Below are 15,124 nucleotides of genomic sequence, written 5' to 3'. Positions count from 1 at the left end.
TAATACCCCTGCATTATAGCAACAACAATAATAATAATAATAATAGCAATAATAATTGGGAGGGGGGGCGCGGCTGTTCTTATATTCTCTGAGGGGAGGCTCACCTTCCCACACTTTGAAAACCCCTGCTCTACATCATTACTCTATATACACTACATCATTACTCTATATACTCTACATCATTACTCTACGTTAGTAGTGCGTGAGGCCATATGTACAGATGTGTACATGGGACATGAAAACAGTGCATCTCATATTGACAAAAATAAACCTCACTAACCGAGTTTTCCAAATCACTCTAAAAATAAGCCGTTGTGATACACGTGTAGACAACATCTGCAGAATCATAAATGATCATTACATTGGGGTCATTAAACCATTATTTCGCTAAGATCAAAAACATTAATGTTTTGGATTTTAGTGTAATTCACAAATGTTCCACCAGATTGTGCCACACACACACACACCCAGGGGGAAAATATAATATATTAACCCAGCAATAAGTGGGCAAAATATGGGTACATTAGTGTTTAAAGTCGGGGGAACTGTTTTAATTCAAGAGGAGAGTGTATTTTAAGTGTTACCCGGTGAGCAGCGCCGCAAACATGGCCACATGAGTGTTAAAAGTGGTCAAACTGTTTTAATTCAGTCATAATTGTCATTTTTAGACTGTGTACATTGGAGTCAACAAACAGACAGAGATATGGACATAAACCTGTCAGTATAGACAGAACAATGTACATATTAATCATATTTAATTTATTAAATGTACAATAAACTAAAAACAGCAGAATCACTGCTTTAAGCAGCATATCACACTCAAAGGCACACACACACACACCCAGGGGGAAAAGAGAACACATTGACCCAGGAAAGAGTGCTCAAAACGTGGGTAAAAGTGTGTTAAAAAGTGGGGGAACATGTTTCAAATGACAGCAGACTGCTGCTTGTTGGCAGGCTGACTCAGTTCACTTGTCTCACACACCCAGAGTGTTAAAATCAGGTCAAACTGTTTTAATTCAGTCATAATTGTCATTTTTAGACGGTGTACATTGGAGTCAACAAACAGACAGAGATATTGACATAAACATGTCAGTATAGACAGAACAATGTACATATTAATCATATTTAATTTATTAAATGTACAATAAACTAAAAACAGCAGAATCACTGCTTTAAGCAGCTTATCACACTCAAAGGCAGCAACCCTGTCTCCTAAAAATTACGTTCCCACAGAACTAAACTGCATTCTCAATTACGTTTAGCTAGAAACGTATTTTCTCCCACGTTACGTTGGTTATGAACGTATCTCAAATACGTTTATTTTCTACATATCTTCTAGAAACATATTTTCTCCCACGTTACGTTTGTTATGAACTTATCTCAAATACTTTATTTTCTACATATCTTCTAGAAACATATTTTCTCCCACGTTACGTTTGTTATGAACTTATCTCAAATACGTTTATTTTCTACATATCTTCTAGAAACATATTTTCTCCCACGTTACGTTTGTTATGAACTTATCTCAAATACGTTTATTTTCTACATATCTTTGCCATTTATTGTCTTGCTTATAATAATGATAATAGTCATTTATAAATATCATTTTAGAGCACACATTTGAAATCGACGATCGGGCTTGATATCCTATGGTTAAATTAAAATCAGTAGGCGAGGCTGTAATTTCGCCAGCTGCGAGGCAGAAAATAATAGTTTTAACATGCCAAAAAGCTGCTGTGTCGTTTATTGCACCTCAAACATTAAAACAAATCCAGAGTTACGTGTTTCTGTACTTCCTCTAAGAAGAAAGGACAGTATACAACAGAAGAGCTCTGTGGCTTCAGGCTGATCGCCGTTCAAATGACAGCTGGTTTCCCCAAAAGTGGGCAGGGCTGTAAAGTGACGTAGGAAAGATCCTCAGCTCGCTGATTGGATGTTTTAGCCGCAATGCACGTCGGGATATGGTGTTAATGCGATATGAAATCCGAAAAGAAAATCAGAGTTTAGGATGGCCGAAGACACTACACTACCCATAATCCCCAGCTATCGTTTGGGACTACAGTCCCGTTGACAAACCCCGTGATTAATCTTCAAGCTCTGGGATTGGATGTTGGAGTGGCAGTGCGCCAAGGTTACGCCGAGCGCCAAACAGCTCTTTGAAATGGAACGAAACCACGGCAGACTTTCCAAAACTGGACTCGAACGCCCCCCCAGAACTACACATGCGGGCTATTGTGTTTCGCAACATGTTCTATGGCACGTCTCTACTGGGAATTGTAGTTTTAAAAGACGTTTTCGTTTTTCCCAAAATTAGAAGTTGACAGTATTAAACTGTGTACAGCCCTGGAGGTTTAGGGGATAGGAAACAAATTGGTGTGTACAAATGTAAAACATGTAATTAATAAATGGGTGAAAATCGCTTGTGTCCATAATGGGAAGCATTAATATATACCCACATGCCAGCTCATTGTTACTTTGTAATTCTACTCCACTACATTTCAGAGGTTAACCTGGTATTTTTACTCCACTACATTTATTTTAGTTACTTTGCAGATTCTGATTAATGATGTGAAATATAAACAACCCTTAAAGCAGACTTTAGTTACACCTGAGTAAAATTCAGGGAAAGGTGATTGTCAAGTGCCAACAATCAGGAGAGATATTAGTTGGTGCTTGAGAAGACTAAACATTTATCTGCAGATCTCTATAAAGTATATTCATTACTCGTTATTCTCTACTAATAGTTAATTAAAAACTGTATATAATAGCTATTTTGCACATCCCTTTCAAGATTTTCTAAGGTTTATTGACATATCATATACACAACTATGTTGAAGTTATGCAATTAATGAAAAACTTGGGTCACAGGTTCCTCAACAGTGCATTACAAGACATCTATCAATATGTGTGTATTCCTCCACCATTAAACTCAAATTCTGCACATGTCTTATACTATCTACATACATAAGAGTATAATTAATATATATATAATATCAGTTAAAATAAGTGCTTCAACACAGTTAACATTGCAGGAAAGCAATATATTAGACGTTAAGTACTTTGTCAGGCTTAATATTTATCTGTAGATAGATACCCCCAAAGCTTTTTTCTTATTTGAAAGAAAACCTAAAGTATTCTTTAATGTGTTAATAAAGGTTAATTAGTTTGTCTGTTTTGCACATCCTCATATTAATATCTTTGTACATCAGGCACTAAACTGTTTTATTGTAGAGATCACTTACAGTATCTTCTTGATTTTTTATATTCTATATTTCTATCATTGACCTTCTACTTTCCCCCTATGAAAGTATGTACTCTTAATATTTTATTCATCAAATAACATTATTCAACAAAAATAACATTATTCAACAAAAATAATTAAATAACGTGCTTTAACCACTAGGCGGTGCACACAAGGTACACACAGTATACTAATAATAACTTTGTATTATTAGTGTAGGACACTTATGTATGTATAACATCTGAAGATGTGTAGTTTTATTCATGTTTTTACATAATTGTACAGGATATTGCTATATTATTTCTCATGTTTACTTCTACACATTAATATCTGATTTGTAAAACATCAAAGACAGAAAGGTATATCCGTCATTTAATGGTAAGCTATTGAAATTGTGATTCCAGAGATGTGTCTCCCATCACCCAAATCCCCTGACTATTCTCTCAACTCAGTATTTACATTCTTATATTCAAAGAAAATCAGTAATATCTTTAAAAACTACAAGTCCTTTTCTATCAGCTGTGCACCGTTATGGTGTAAATATAACCTATCTACCAATTGGATCAAATATAAAAGTCAGCCGTATTAGTATTGATACTGCAAGGAGACGTATTTTGTGAAAAGAAATGTAAGATGTTGTTTAATTGTTGATATATTTATGATCCACGTCACGTATTCAGTTTCGGCGGCAGTTCTTCCTGTTTGTCCAGAAGTCTTCTCATCAGGGCTCTATAAATAAAGAACTATGGCAGATGTGTAATATTTAATGCAGCCGAACCGTGTATTACAATGCCGTTATGTGATGACTTTCAAAGAGAAAAGCAAGAACACTCGGAATAAAGTATTATTTTTTTTTTTTTTTATGTTTTCGGATTTCACATCGCATAAACACCATATCCCAACGTGCATTGCGGCTAAAACATCCAATCAGCAAGCTGAGGATCTTTCCTACGTCTGTTTCCGGTATTGTTCCTGTAATGAGAGTTCACATTTATGCTACATTGAAGGGTGGAATTGACTACACATCTTCAGAAACATAATTTGCTTCAGATATACTGTAACTCATAGCAATATTGTAACCATTAAGAAAAGCCAACTGCATTAAAAACCCAGTTAACAAACACTAGGTCAAGTATTTTTCCTTCAGTAATGAAGATGTAATTCCAATGTAGACACACCTGGGGTCGCTGTTCAGTCTGTTACGCTGAGCCATGCATTGTCTGGAACGAAAAAGGGACGAAGAAGACAAAGTGAAGTGACGTACTTCCGGTTCAATGTGAAAACATTCCCAGTTAAACCATAGATATATATAAAAACATATGTTTATATATATCTATGAGTTAAACAACAGAAACAAATCGCTTAATAAAAAGATAAAACACTGGCATGTAATTTACGTTAGAATAAATAGAATGGTTTTGAATAATAGATGAGAGTAAAATCTACGTCACAGCCCCACCCACTTTTGGGGAAACCAACGCTGTCATTTGAACGGCGATCAAGCCTGAAGCCACAGAGCTCTTCTGCTGTCCTTAGAGGAAGTTTGAGGTGTTTGAGGTGCAATAAACGACACAGCAGCTTTTTGGCATGTTAAAACTCTGCCTCGCAGCTGGCGAAATTACAGCCTCGCCTACTGATTTTAATTTAACCATAGGATATCAAGCCCGATCGTCGATTTCAAATGTGTGCTCTAAAATGATATTTATAAATGACTATTATCATTATTATAAGCAAGACAATAAATGGCAAAGATATGTAGACAATAAACGTATTTGAGATAAGTTCATAACAAACGTAACGTGGGAGAAAATATGTTTCTAGAAGATATGTAGAAAATAAACGTATTTGAGATACGTTCATAACCAACGTAACGTGGGAGAAAATACGTTTCTAGCTAAACGTAATTGAGAATGCAGTTTAGTTCTGTGGGAACGTAATTTTTAGGAGACAGGGTTGAAGGCAGACATACACACACCCAGGGAGGAAAGAGGACACATTGACCCAGGAAAGAGTGCTCAAAACGTGGTTAAAAGTGTGTTAAAGAGTGGGGGAACATGTTTCAAATGACAGCAGACTGCTGCTTGTTTGCAGGCTGACACAGTTCACTTGTCTCACACACACACCCAGGGGGGGAAAGAGAACACATTGACCCAGGAAAGAGTGCTCGAAACGTGGTTAAAAGTGTGTTAAAGAGTGGGGGAACATGTTTCAAATGACAGCAGACTGCTGCTTGTTTGCAGGCTGACACAGTTCACTTGTCTCACACACACACCCAGGGGGGAAAAGAGAACACATTGACCCAGGAAAGAGTGCTCAAAACGTGGGTAAAAGTGTGTTAAAGAGTGGGGGAACGTGTTTCAAATGACAGCAGACTGCTGCTTGTTTGCAGGCTGACTCAGTTCACTTGTCTCACACACACACCCAGGGGGGGGAAGAGAACACATTGACCCAGGAATAAGTGTCTGAATCATGGGCACTTTAGTGTTTAAAGTCGGGGGAACTGTTTTAATTCAAGAGGAGAGTGTATTTTAAGTGTTACCCGGTGAGCAGCGCCGCAAACATGGCTACATGAGTGTTAAAAGTGGTCAAACTGTTTTAATTCAGTCATAATTGTCATTTTTAGACGGTGTACATTGGAGTCAACAAACAGACAGAGATATTGACATAAACATGTCAGTATAGACAGAACAATGTACATATTAATCATATTTAATTTATTAAATGTATAATAAACTAAAAACAGCAGAATCACTGCTTTAAGCAGCTTATCACACTCAAAGGCAGACACACACCCAGGGGGAAAAGAGAACACATTGACCCAGGAAAGAGTGCTCAAAACGTGGGTAAAAGTGTGTTAAAGAGTGGGGGAACGTGTTTCAAATGACAGCAGACTGCTGCTTGTTGGCAGGCTGACTCAGTTCACTTTTCTCACACACCCAGAGTTATACTCTACATCATTACACTATATACTCTACATCATTACTCTATATACACTACATCATCATTACACTATATACACTACATCATTACTCTATAAACACTACATAATTTAATAAAATTATAAAATGCAATAACGTGCTTTAACCAGTAGGTGTCCCTTTCTATCAGCTGTGCACCGTTATGGCGTAAATACAGCATATCTACCAATTGGATCAAATATAAAAGTCAGCCAAATTAGTGTTGATACTGCAAGGAGACGTATTGTGTGAAAAGAAATGTAAGATGTTGTTTAATTGCTTATATATTTAAGATCCACGTCAAGTTTTCAGTTAATATACACACATTCCTTCACATTTAAATTTTAATTTACATTAAAGTATTTCGTGAGGCCTTCTAACTTCTAAACTTCTAACTATAACTACGGTTGTAAGGCAAGGCAAGGCAAGGCAAGTTTATTTATATAGCACCTTTCAACACAAGGCAATTCAAAGTGCTTTACAAAAATGGAAGACATTAAGAAAATGGCATTTAAAATCAGTCATTAAAAAGAAAAGATAATAAAATAAACATTAAAAGAAAAAATACATGGATAAAAGTTACAGTGCAGTTTAAGATGTGAATAGTTCAATTAAAAGCAGCGGCAAAAAGAAAAGTCTTCAGCCTGGATTTAAAAGTAGGAAGAGTTGCAGCGGACCTGCAGGTTTCTGGGAGTTTGTTCCAGATATTTGGAGCATAATAACTGAATGCTGCTTTACCATGTTTAGTTCTGACTCTGGGGACAGAAAGCTGACCAGTCCCTGATGACCTGAGAGTTCTGGATGGTTCATAATTTAGCAGTAGGTCAGACATGTATTTTGGGCCTAAACCATTCAAAGCTTTATAAACCAGCAACAATATTTTGAAATCTATTCTTTGACACACATGAAGCCAGTGTAAGGACTTCAGAACAGGAGTGATGTGATCCACTTTCTTAGTGTTAGTGAGGACTCGAGCAGCGGCGTTCTGAATTAACTGCAGCTTTCTAATAGATTTTTTAGTGAGACCTGTAAAGACACCATTACAGTAGTCGAGTCTACTGAAGATAAAAGCATGGACAAGTTTTTCCAAATCCTGCTGTGACATTAGTCTTTTAATCCTAGATATGTTCTTTAGGTGATAGTAGGCTGATTTAGTAACTGTTTTAATGTGACTGTTGAAACTCAGGTCAGAGTCCATGACTACACCTAGATTTCTGGCTTTATCTGTTGTTTTGAACATTGCAGACTGAAGCTCAGCGCTAACTTTTATACGTTCTGCCTTGGCTCCAAAAACCATTACCTCAGTTTTATCTTTGTTTAATTGGAGAAAGTTCTGACACATCCAGTCATTGATTTGTTCAATGCACTTACTCAGTGTTTGAATTGGAGCATAATCTCCTGGTGAAATTGTTACGTAAATTTGTGTCTCATCCGCATAGCTATGGTAACTTATTTTGTTGTTTTTCATTATCTGAGCCAGTGGTAGCATGTAGATGTTAAAGAGAAGAGGCCCCAAGATGGAGCCTTGAGGTACCCCACATGCAGAGATGGGGTCGTTACTAAAAAAAAGTAATATATTACATATTACATATTACTTTAAAAAAAAGTAATATCTTACACTACTTCGTTACTCTCTACATAAAGTAACTCGTTACTTTACTCGTTACTTTACTCGTTACTTTACTCGCAGGGCCGGCCCGCCCCTCCCTGCGGGCAGATCACGCAGACTGCTAAAGTTTCAAATGTTCTCTTTAGTTCAGTTTCCATTGTCGCATAAGACTGATCCAGATAGCTCTGACTATGGCTGTCCTCTGTCTCCTGCTATCTGTATTTTGCGCAGTATATCTCTGAACGATGCGATGGTGATTCCACTGTGCAAATGGGCAACATTACCTCTACTATGAAGGATGCTACAAGCCTGTCCATCTCTGCTTTGGTTACCGGTCCTCCAAATTCTAATTTGTGCCGCTTCAGAGTCGGCGGCGGCGACTCACAACATCCTCACTCTGGGTTCGGGGGTCCGGTCCTTAGCTATTAGCTTCACCTTAGCATGTGTTCTTTGCAGGTGTTTGTTGAGGTTTGACGTGGTGTTTGCAGCAGTGTATAACAGCTTCTGGCCTGGACACAGTTTGCACCTCACCGTCACATTCCTGTCTATTCTTCGGACGAACTCAAAATAATGGGCATACCTCCACCCCTCGAAAGTTATCGCTGACTCAGCCATGTTTATGCAGCACTGTGGAGATGTGGACGCGCAAATCGCGCAGATTACGTACATAGAAACCTGCGGCGGAAACCCCTCTTGTCTGTCAGTGTGATTATGACTGATTTTATAAAAGTAACGAAGTAACGCGTGTCGGGGCACTTACTTTGTAACGCGTTACACCCAACTCTGCCCACATGTCATATTTGTCAACTCAGATGTGTATTTACCTATAGAAACAAAGTTGTTTCTGTCCTTTAAGTAGGACTCAAACCAATTTAGAACTGTTGCCGAAAGTCCCACCCAGTTTTCTAGTCGGTCTAGTAATATGTTGTGGTCAACAGTGTCAAACGCAGCACTGAGATCTAATAATACTAACACTGAAGTTCTGCCACTGTCTGTGTTTAAGTGGATGTCATTGAAGACCTTTACAAGAGCAGTCTCATTGCTGTGGTTTGGACGAAATCCTGACTGGAACACATCCAAAGAGTTATTTAAATGCAAGAAGTTACTCAACTGTTGAAATACAACTTTTTCAATGATTTTACCTAGAAATGGCAGGTTTGATATTGGCCTGTAATTGTTCATTACTGAAGCATCTAGATTATTCTTTTTTAAGAGCGGTTTAATGACTGCAGTTTTTAGGGCCTCTGGAAAAATACCTGAGTGAAGAGATGTGTTTACTATATGAAGTAGATCTGAGGCCATGCAAGGAAAAACATCTTTGAAAAATCCTGTTGGAATAATATCAAGGCAGCAGGAGGAGGATTTCAGAAGTTGAATAATGTCCTCTAAGTTTTTATCATTAATCTGATGGAATTGTTTCATGGTGTTTGAATTGATATTAGGTGGACATAGGGACAACACATTTACTGTACCTGATGCAGAGGCACTGACTGCTTGTCTAATTTTCTGAATTTTGTCAGTGAAGAAGGAGGCAAAATCATGGTGGATAGAAATTCAGAGGCTACTGACACTGGGGGGTTAGTTAGTCTGTCGACGGTAGCAAACAAGGCACGTGCGTTGTTTTTGTTTTTGGTAATGATGTCAGAGAAGAAAGACTGTCGTGCGTTTTTCAATTCCAAATTATAAAGGCCAAGTCTCTCTTTATAGATTTCAAAGTGAACCTGGAGATTTGTTTTTCGCCACCTACGTTCAGCTTTTTGACACTCTTTTTTCTGTTCTCACGGTCATGGCCTTTCTCCATGGAGATATTTTCTTGCCAATCACTTCCTTTACCTTAGTTGGAGCAATGGTATCTACAACATTTTTAATTTTTGAATTAAAATGATCTACTAGCTCATTTACTGAGATGTTGGCAGGGGCAAGTGTGGATGAAAAATTAAGAGTAAACATTTCCCTAGTTTTCAGTTAAATATCGCTTTGTGATTACCTCTTTCTGAACATTTTTGTGAACAGAAAGAGAGCTCTCAAAGAAAACACAGGAATGATCAGAGAGTGCAACATCAGTCACCACAACCTTTGAGATATTCAGACCCTTTGAGATAATTAAGTCCAGAGTGTGCCCCTTATTGTGCGTGGGCTCCGCCACATGCTGAGTCAGTCCATAGTTATCAAGAACACAAAACAGTTCTTTAGCCCCTCTGTCCTGGGGGTTGTCAACATGGATGTTAAAATCACCAACAATGACTAGACGGTCAAAGTCAATACACACTATAGACAGCAGTTCAGTAAAATCATCAAAAAAGCTTGCACAGTATTTGGGTGGTCTATAGATATTTAGGAACAGAGCTCGAGAGGAGCATTTCAGCTGAAGGGCCACACATTCAAAAGAAGTCCCCATAAGATGTCTTCCTGCATTGAATGGAATCATTGAACAAAATAGCAACTCCACCCCCTTTCTTATGCATTCTTTCCTGACTCATAAAACTAAAGTTGGGAGGGGTTGATTTGATAAGAACAGCTGCACTGTTATTTTGTTCAATCCAAGTTTCCGTTAAAAACATAAAATCGAGATTGTGCTCAGTGATAAAATCATTGATTAAACATTTTTTTCCTGCCAAAGACCTGACATTTAATAAAGCTAGTTTAAGTTTGATAAATACACTATCAGTAAGATTTTTTGTGACAAGCTGTGGCTGACATGGAATCACTGCTAAATTTGATAACCTCACACAAACATTTGAGCACTTCCTGTTTCTAAGCTGATTCACCGCTCTTAATCTATTACCTATCAACACAGATATCGGCAAAGCTACTGGCAGGCAGGGCCCCGGCATGTCCTGGAAAGAGTTGAAAGTGCCATATGCCCTTGAGCCTGGACCCAGCACATATCAGTAAGAGTTTGTTGCGTTTTGTACACACACATCCTTATCAGGCTTCGGAGACTGCAGATGCTTTCTTGAAGGGAGGGGAGGTGGTTGACGTAGGCACGGTGATGAAGACGGGGGAGATGGTGCGCGTCTCTGCTTCTGTGATTTTGGTGGGCGTTGTGGAAGGGCGGGGGTAAAGGACATGCTGCCAGGGGGGGGAGGTGGTTGACGTAGACAAATATGCTTTATATGTTTGTTTATTATCATTTGAACAATGACAAATATTCTCATGAATATTAAACACAACAACCTCTGAACATTGTGTGTGTGTGTGTGTGTGTGTGTGTGTGTGTGTGTGTGTGTGTGTGTGTGTGTGTGTGTGTGTGTGTGTGTGTGTGAGAATGTGGAGACACTGTGATGGATCGTTGGAGCTATGTGCAGCTCAAGGCATATATGCTCGAACGGGAGCTGCCTGAACGCTGCAATCATGTTGCGCGCACTATCCGTGCTGAGTGTGCTGACTTTTCGTACAATGTCCCACTGTCTGGCTACCTGCATAAAGTCAAGTGCTCGGCGCAGTTGTCGGCGAAATGTCGCTCCTCTGTTTTCATTGCAACAGCTCCTTATATCCGTTAGTGCAGCGAGCTAGCACCAGATGCTAACAACAACAACAACACGTAAGGTGTGCCTCGCTCGCCCCACACATACACACACCCTCCCGGTCATCCCGATGGCCAGTCCGGGCCTGCCGGTGAGCGTGGAAGTGTGGTCTGCCACAAGCGGGCGGCAGGAGCGGGGCTGTCAGCATCAGCTTGTAGATGGTATTTTAAACTCGATACGCTCTGAAACTACGGGGCGGGGCGGCCGAGGACAAAAAATACACATGCGTTAATCGCGTTAAAATAATTAGTGGCGTTAAAAAATGTTTGCGTTAACGCGTTATTAACGCGTTAACTTGACAGCCCTAGTTAGAGATAAACAATCATGACCTGAAAAAACGTAAACGTTGACTTGTGTTAATGTCAACTAATTTCACATTGCTGTATTAGGTTAGTTGAACGCAATAATATTAAGTTGAACCTAATGTTTTTTATTTAAGCTTGATATTATTACTTTAACCCTAATACAGCTATGTGAGATTTGTTTACATAATACATTTAATTAAAGTCAACGCTTCAGTTTTTCAGTGTAGAAATAATTCAATAATCTTTCAAACTAAGCTAAAATGTTATAATAAAGATTAACAAAAAAATTATCTTTCTCGTTTGTTATGCATCTCTTCACTACAACACCTCTATGTATATTATCTCTCCCCAGAATACAAGGAAATACTAGCATTTATTTAGTTGTGATTAATCATAATTAATCAGATTATTATTGTGATTGACGCTATTAAATCATTGAATTGACAGTACTATTTTAGATATACAGTTCTGAGGGTTGTTTACTCTGTGCTAAAATGCATATAATGATCCCATTCATCACCAGTTATTAATTCCTATACTTATAGTTAACTTCTGGAACATGACTGTTGTAGGTCTGAGATGAATTGCATAAAGTAATAATGATGAAAATGTTCATTTCTTCAGGAGTTGACTCTATCGTGTGTCTCATCAAGAGCAATGACGCACAGTTCAGTTCTGCCTCTGCTGCTCCTGCTGGGCACGTGTTCGGCTTACACCTACCGTAAGTAGGATCTGGCTTTATCTAGTGTCTTTGTTATAAAACACTGAAGTGATTCACATGTGGTTTGCAATTTGTTACACCTCTTGGATGTTTGGGCTTCAGTGTGCAGAATGATGTGTGGGTGAAGAAGGCTGTTTTTACAATCAGAAAATAACCTCAGATTGTAAATCCTGCAAGTATGAGGTGATTTTGCGACATCACAACTACTTTGGAGACAAACATGGTGCAGTATGCCTACTAATGTGATAAGGAAACCTGAAGTCTCCAGAGGAAACATACAGCAGAGAACTGACCCCTTGGTAAATTAGGCAATTGTTTAAAAAAGAAAATGCACATTTGTAGATTACAGATTTGTCATGGAGGCACAAAGAAACATTATTGTTGAAAAGCTCTATCAGACAACAATTGACCAATCAAAACTTGTCTGTGGAGGATTTTTTCACATCATAGTGTCAATAAAAATATCCAGTGCTGTTGAATGGCATGATAAATTAGTGACTGATTGCAAAGAACTTTACTCAAAAGGAGGTGATATGTCAATGTTGTGTTCACAATTTGTGTTGGCTGCCCTCAAGTGGCCAACATTTTTTTTTTCTAAGCTATTGATGGAAGCCGTGAATCTAACTATCTTGCTGGTTCATGCACCGCTACTGGTTGGCAGACCAACCCCTGGTGGAGTGTGGACCTGCTGGAGTCCTACATCATCACCTCCATCATCATCACCAACAGAGGAGACTGCTGTGCTGAAAGGCTCAACGGGGCAGAGGTTCACATCGGCAACTCTTTGCAAGACAATGGTGCCGCAAACCCAGTGTGAGTGATCTTAAAGACTTCATAGCCTATATAGTAGAGGACTATATAATCACCAAAGACGTATAAATAAACAAGTGACGTTTGTTGTTTGAAATACTGCCTTCTTCTGGTAGGTTATGTGTAATTTATTCTTTTATACGTTTATGCTTTTAAAGTACTGCAGTTTTAAAACAATGTCCTGCAATGCTTCCTCTTTCTCTTTTTCAGGGCTGCTGTAATTCCTCATATCCCAGTTGGCAGGTCTTTAAAAATCACTTTTACCGGACTTGTGGAGGGACGTTTTGTGACTGTGGTTCTACCGGGTTTAAAAAGGATCCTTACACTCTGCGAAGTGGAAGTCTACGGGTTCCATGCCCCAACTGGTGAGAGTTGAATATATTTGGATGAAGTGTCACATGGTTTGATTTTCGAGTTGATGCCTCTGCCTCTTTTTATATAAAGCTCACCAGAGTTTGAACTGCTTTCATTTGAAAAACTTCAGGCACTTCCTGTCACTACAGTAATAAAGATAATCTCTCTTTTATTAGATTAATTAATTGTGAGAAGAACAGTTCTCAACAGTCTCCTGGACTCTGGATAGTTGAAGAAAACAATTTATACATTTACACTAGTAGCTGCTGGTTCATCCCTCCAGTTTTGCAATGCTGATCTAAATAAAAAACATGCATCCTCACAACTTTCACTGCAGTTAGGACAATTAACAAATACTTGTGGAATCCACTTTCAAGACATACACAGATTGGGGCCACATTGTTTTTCAGAAAGCATCAAGGAAAACCCATTATCAGTGTTGATATTTTCAAATATGTGCTTTGTGCAGCAGAGAACCTGGCAATCCAAGGGAAAGCCACACAGTCATCGCTGCATTCTACAGGCATTACAATGCTATTGATGGGAATCTAAACACCGTCTGGAGCACTTGTGCTCACACCGCATCTGATTTGAACCCTTATTGGCGCCTGGACCTTGGCAAAACTCACAAAATATTTTCCGTTAACATAACCAACTACAGAAATGTTAACTTACAACTTGTTGGAGCTGAGATTCGAATTGGAGATACTCTTGAGAACAATGGCAACAGCAATCCCAGGTACTTTAATGTCCATTAACTAAACATTTGTACAGTTATAGAGAATTATCATTGGGCATGTTTGAAACAACGAATTTTGCGCAATACAAAATAATAATCAAAGAACATAGGTTTGGCATATCATAGCAGTATCTTACATTTCTCACAATAGAAATAAGAGATTTTTCTTAGAGTGTATTTATTTAACTGATTTTTGATGTGTTAAAGTATGTTCTTCTTCTCCAAGGTGTGCTGTGATCTCAAGAATTCCTCCAGCTTTCACTGAAAGCTTTCAGTGTAACGGGATGGACGGTCGCTACGTTAACATCGTCATTCTTGGAAAAACCGATTACCTGGCCCTGAGTGAAGTAGAGGTGTCCGGCTCCAAACTGGATTAGGTGAATACAGTTACATCTCAGTTTCAGCCAAACACTCAACATTATAACTTTGGTGAAGGTAAGATTTACTGCAGGGCTGTTGTACTAGGCTGCATTTTAGATACAGTGTACCAAAAAAAGTGTATCTGGCTCTTTGGAGGCACCAGACTTTGATGTTATGTAAGAAGGTAAAAAATAATATCAGAATGATATGAACAACATCCAATTACCAAAGATAAAACTATTTTTCTTGCCAATTAGAGGGCTTACACCGACATTAGCTCAATCTGTAGGCACTTCCAGTTCAAGTCTTTCAAAGGACGAAGTACGGAGTGTTCTGGTTCTCAAACAGGCGGGTGATGCCCACGAGAAAGCCATCGGACCCCCATGCTGATCTCCAATGCGCTATAAAGCTTCCCAATGCTTCTAGTACTGGTATGGGTAATATGGAAATGAATTATGTTGTGAATGTATATGTATAATCTTTATACTTTTGTATTTG

The 15,124-nt window shown here is 38.5% G+C and overlaps 1 pseudogene; it reads left to right on the top strand.

Annotated features, from left to right (window-relative positions):
* The first annotated feature begins 12,284 nt into the window (after positions 1-12,284).
* Positions 12,285-14,658, top strand: LOC117494739 (annotated as a pseudogene).
* Positions 14,659-15,124: the final 466 nt, after the last annotated feature.

This window comes from Trematomus bernacchii, unplaced genomic scaffold (assembly GCF_902827165.1).
Source record: "Trematomus bernacchii unplaced genomic scaffold, fTreBer1.1, whole genome shotgun sequence".
NCBI classification, from domain to species: domain Eukaryota; kingdom Metazoa; phylum Chordata; class Actinopteri; order Perciformes; family Nototheniidae; genus Trematomus; species Trematomus bernacchii.
This window is presented reverse-complemented; position numbering and strand designations above follow the sequence as displayed.